This window comes from Chrysemys picta, chromosome 15, assembly GCF_011386835.1.
Source record: "Chrysemys picta bellii isolate R12L10 chromosome 15, ASM1138683v2, whole genome shotgun sequence".
NCBI classification, from domain to species: domain Eukaryota; kingdom Metazoa; phylum Chordata; order Testudines; family Emydidae; genus Chrysemys; species Chrysemys picta.
Window position 1 is genome coordinate 21,777,571 of NC_088805.1, and position 6,000 is coordinate 21,783,570.

The window sequence follows — 6,000 nt, forward strand, 5'->3', positions numbered from 1 at the left end:
TAATTCCCGCCTCTTTAGCAGAAGCAGAAAATATTTGAGTCCATGACCGAGCAAAACACTTATTACCTTTAACTTTAAGGATATGCTTAAACTACCTGAAAGGGGGTTCCAAAGAGGATGGATCTAGACTGTTCTCAGTGGTACCAGATGACAGAACAAGGAGTAATGGTCTCAAGTTGCAGTGGGGGAGGTTTAGGTTGGATATTAGGAAAAACTTTTTCACTAGGAGGGTGGTGAAGCACTGGAATGGGTTACCTAGGGAGGTGGTGGAATCTCCTTCCTTAGAGGTTTTTACAGTCAGGCTTGATGAAGCCCTGGCTGGGATGATTTAGTTGGGAATTGGTCCTGTTTTGAGCAGGGGGTTGGACTAGATGACCTCCTGAGGTCCCTTCCAACCTTGATATTTTATGATTTTATGAGATGATGTTGACTGTGTTTTAACAATTATAAAGTTTTAACTTTTTGAATCTCAACATCTACTGTCATTAAATAATTGTCTAACCCCTGAATAATTTCATGCAACTGTGAAAATTTAAATTGATAAAAATAAAAAATGCTTAAAATAAACATGGATATTATCCATAAGAATTATAAAAGAATAAAAATCAAATTCTCCCAAGCCTAGCTATAATAATCCATTATCATCATTAATGAGTATCAATCTCAAATTCTCAACATCTCCTGCTTGGATGTGTATTCACTGATCCTTAGTGTGGATGCCTTGTGGAAGTGAAAACACTGAGAAAACTGGAAAGCTATAATAGAACAGAGAAGCCTCATTTATATGTTATTGCTTCCTAGTCACTTCTGTGATGATACTTTTGATCACCAGCCAGCAGACCCTCTTCATTTGAGAATAGCATCCCACTCTTAATTAGGAGCTGCATAGGTTCCTGGATAGGTGAAATGCAACCTTTGAATTATTAGACCACAAATCACAGGTCATGATTACTGAGTGAGACTGAACCCCGATCCCTGCCAGTGAAACCTTGGCACAGGTCTCTGCAAGAAAGTCCACTGGAGAAAGTGCCTGCATAAGTGCAAAGTAGCTGCAACTTGCCTTCCATTGGCTTGTCATAAGCAGCCATCACAGCCTCTGAGACAGATATGTTTGTTTCTGCTGGCAACATACCAAGAAAATTGGACTGAGTTCCTCACTCTCAAGATTAGTAGATCACACTTAATTTTCATGTGATTCAGAAATCTTGACCAGATACTTCAGACCTTCATTACTGAGGAGCTTTTTCTTCTGCAGTTTTTAAAGACGCCAACTAATCTCATCGGTCACTAAGTGCTTTCCTGTCAAGAAGACAAGGAAAAGCTATTTATTCTTTCTTTGGAGCATACTCTAATACACAGAAATAGGGAATGATGTCAAGACTAATAAGACAAAATGATGACACAAATCCCTAAAGAAAGACATACAAAACCATTTATGTGTAACAGAATGACTTGAGGTAATTAATCCAATTGTCAGAATGTTTGCAAATGGAGACAAGTATGTTTGCATTTTTATTTCTAGAAAACTAACCTACTAAACTACAATTACTTTAAACTGAATTGCATATTTTAAATTGGGTAAAAAACTATTTTGTCAAAATCTGTTTTGTGTATTGGCTAATAAAAATGACTCCAATTTTGGAAGCAAATTTTAGTGCCTGCTAAAACACAGGCACATTATGAGCTCTGTGCTTTCTTCGGCCAAAAGTTGCTAATGCTGGCGCAAAATGCTCATGTATCTAGGAATCTTGAATAGAGGGAATATTGTCCCAAATGATCAGTCTATTCAATGGAGATTAGGGGGACCTGAACCTACAGTACTTAGAATGATAAGTTAATTATTTTTGAATAAAGGGGGAATGTATGATCTCTTTTGCCCTGATCTAAAATAACTCAGACATTGGTCTCCTGGGTCTTCTGGAATCCACTGTTTTGCTATGTGTATGCTATTTGTATTCCTGTTCCCGTAGGAATAAACTATAGATTAGAGATACATGCCCATCTGCAAATAAATATGTACATTGTACAGATCTGCAGATTAAACCCGTGACATGTCCACTTCATACTGTGGTAGCATTTGTCTCCTGAGGCCCTCGCAGTTTGACAATGGTGAAGGGTTTATTGACCCATACCACTTAGTTATTGGACCTGAGTTTTATGCTCTGTTGCTGACTTTCTGTTGTGATCTTTGGCAAGTAATTTATTTGTGCCTCAGTTTTCACACCTGTAACATTGGTATAATACAGATGGTGTGGGAATGTATTAGTGGAAGGAGTTATTGTTTCCTTAGAACTCCATGGAACTCACATCCAGAGTGTGGTTGTCAGGAGAAGAATTCAAGAGGAAGTGGCTGCTCACGAAGAAGCCCGCTGTCTGGGAGTCTCCAGCCAGGTAGTAGTGTCATACTCCTCAGCTTTAGAATTTTCCTTAAAAACTCAATCGGCCACATCCTGGGCTAGTGAAAATTGGCCTCGCTCCATTAAAAAAAAGCCAAAAAGCTAGGTCAGCTTACACCAGCCCAGGATCTGACCCAACATTTATTTAAAAACTCAAAAGTTGCTTTAGTTTGGGGTTTCTGTCTGTCTGGAAAAAAAACAAATCCATTATGTTCTCTTTATTAGACTTTGGATTTATTGGACTTTGAACAGAACTTGGGCTTTAGAAAGCAGATGGTAACATTTGACACTCACTTTGGACGGGTGTAAATGATCACACCAGGTGCAGATCAATGGAGAATCAGGTCCAAAGAGCAGCAGTAGATAAGTCTAGCTATTATGGATGAGTGGATCACCTTCACTGGACCTGATTCTGATAGGATCAGGTGCAGTCTTCTGACCAACAGCCCATAGAAGTGGCTGCCCTTTGCTCCTTAGCTATGGATTTCATGGGTCACAAAACCAAGCACTGGTTACAGTGCTAAACATTCTGATTGGCTGCTGCTATTATATTATTCACAGAGACACCAGCACTAAGGAAGTGCTGTCTGAAAGACAACTGCAACTTGACATATTAGCCTCTCTGTAACCATTCACAGCTTTGCTTTACTTGAGAAAACATCACTAACTTTTTACTGACCTTAAAATCTTGGAACAACATTAACCATTTCACCTACTTCTACCTTCATGCATGTCTTTATATAGCATTTTTAGACATTACCCTGTATATTATTATGACATTAGAAGTGTTTCCTGTTTGTTATGTCAGCTTAATATAGGGTCTGATCCAAAGCTCTTGGGAATATTTCCATTCACTGCAACGGGCCTAGAGTGCTCAGATGCCATGGTGAAAGACTCTCTATATTATTATTTTTTTGGGAGGGGGGAGGGTTAAAGCACCTGATTTTACTCACCTACAGCAAAAGTGTTCCTTCAGGTGAAATGACTAACTGGCACATGAAGTCCTATGCAACTCATCACCTTTGATTCTTGCTACATCTAAAATTGTATACATCATGCTTTTTGTACAATATCTATATATTTTTACAGCCTCTGGCTTTTGTTGCTGGAGCTGTTTGTATTGAATGTGTTTATATGTGGTCTTTTCTCACTGAATTTTTCTGAATGCTTGTGCACAAACAAAGTGGGATAGATAATTGAAATTGAAATGCACTACATAAGCTATCTTCCTCCACTGCGTTAAGATATATAGATTGTAACCACATTATACCTTTGGATATTCTGAATGTGCCCCCAAAATAAACATAATCCATCACTAAAAACATGTTTGCTCTTATAATGAGCAATTAGCAAGCTGTCTTCAATGCACCAAATCACAATTGCAAGAGAACAACTAGAAAAGGCTAAAAGTGAGACCTGCAGCATACAGAATAAGACACAAAGACAGAGGGCTTGGCCGTCCTCTCACTTTATGCTAGCTCCATTATCTGAAAGGGAGCTATTTCTGGTTTACCCCAGTGCAAGGAAGAGGTCAATTAGACCCAGAAGCAGTTTCATACAGCACTGTGAAAATATGTCCAAGAAAAATACAGACGAAATAAAAGTAGGACAGACTCCAAATGTTGCTATATGACAGTCATAATAGCAAGGGAGCAAGTCAGAAAATGCTGTGGTGAAGGAATCAAAACATTCTGTGTGAAATGTGTTGATGCCGTCAACATTTTTTATTGAAACCAGGCAGGTAGGCAGACTGACCAGTTCCTGCCAGCTTGTTCCCCTGGCATCCCAGTCTCTCCTTGTAGTCTAGTTCCCCAGCTTGCTGGTCAGGAAATTTACAAAAAAAAAAATACCTTTTTCAATTCTTCCAAAATGGAATTGTTCAAATTTTGCTTTCATTACTCTTTGCATTTCCAAAAAAAAAAAAAAAATTCCCTTGGACAGAAATTCGGATTGTATCACAGATCTAGTAGCAATCTAGCCTTTCACCAATGGACACCTAAGGTGAAATCCTAGTTCAGACATATCCCAAATATCTGCACTTCACATAACCACCCTACAGTTTGCCACAAGGAAGTAGAACTGGTAGCCTAGCAAGAGTGCTGCAGATCAGACACTAGATTGTTAGGGCTGAGAGAGAGTGAGTGTGTGTGTGTGTGTGTGTGTGTGTGTGTGTGTGTGTGTGTGTGTGTGTGTGTGTGTGTGTGTGTGTGTGTGTGTGTGTTTGTGTGTGTAAAAGTAAGAATCACAGAGCTTTGGCAGAAATGGGGGGGGGGGACTTGATCTGGCGGTTTGTTGTTTTATAAAAGTAAAACCTTAGTGAGATAACTATTCTGTGAAAACTGCAGTCTGATGGATGTATACTGTATTTTCTTAGATGTATTTCAGTGCCTAAAATAGGAATTATTGACTACATTTGCAGTCTCATCAGTGATGCCCAATGCTAATTTGTGGTGTGACTCCATGCAGTATCTTATTCTAAATCTGTTAATTTCCTTACAGATTCCAATAAGAAGCAGAGACCACAATACAGAATTATACATAATAGCACATTATTAGATGATTAAAGCTATTAGCAGTTTGTTTTAAGTAATCAACATTGGAATATTTATGCATGCTATGTTAGAAGTGACAGCAACACAATATGCTGCTATCAAATATGATAAAATAACAAGTGCTTTGAGATGCAGGCAATAAATAGAAGTTACAGTATTTCTTTCCTATAGAATGGGACATTGTGATGTTATTAGATAGCTTCACTGGCACGAATCCCTGTCTAGAGCAGAATAATATTTTAGAGAGAATGTATTTGACTGGCTTCAGCCCTAGTACGAAAAATATCAGTTTCTTTCTCAGAAATATAATGCTGTCCTCAAAAAAATAAAATTGTCATCTTTCATCTCTACATCATCTTTTCAAATCCAACCTAGGTCTGTAGGAACCTAAAATCATTACCATATGGTAGTCTATGACTCATGGGTAGGGTGTACCATTTAAATTGAGGTAATTATGGGCTGCATCTACTCTTTTGTTCCTTAACATTTTCTACTCATCCTCCCATTTCAGGAGATCTGGTATAATTCCCAGTTCCGCCACGGGCTCTTCTGTGACCTTAGTCAAGTCACCTAAACTCCGTGCTTCAATTCCCCATCTGTAAAATGGGGGTGGTAATACATCCCTTCTCCTCTCTTATGCACGATATATTTTATTATTAAGGCTTCGTTTTAGTCATGGGTATTTTTAGTAAAAATCATGGACAGGTCACAGGCAGTAAACAAAAATTCATGGCCCATTACCTGTCCATGACTTTTACTATATACCCCTAACTAAAATTTGGCCCGAAGGAGCCATTGGTGCTCTGGGGAGGGCGCTCTGGGGGCGCCGTGAGTACTGGGGTGGGTGTTGACCTGGGACCCCTGCTGGTAGTGGGGGAGGCTGGCCAGGGCTCAGGACCACTGCTGGTGCTGGAGGGGAGGGGCTGGCTCCCTATCCGGTTCCCACCAGCATGTCCCTGCAGCTCCTAGTGGGAGGGACAGCCAAGGGGGCTCCATGCGCTGCTCCCGCCACAAGCGCCGGCTCCGCAGCTCCCATTGGCCGGGAACCACAG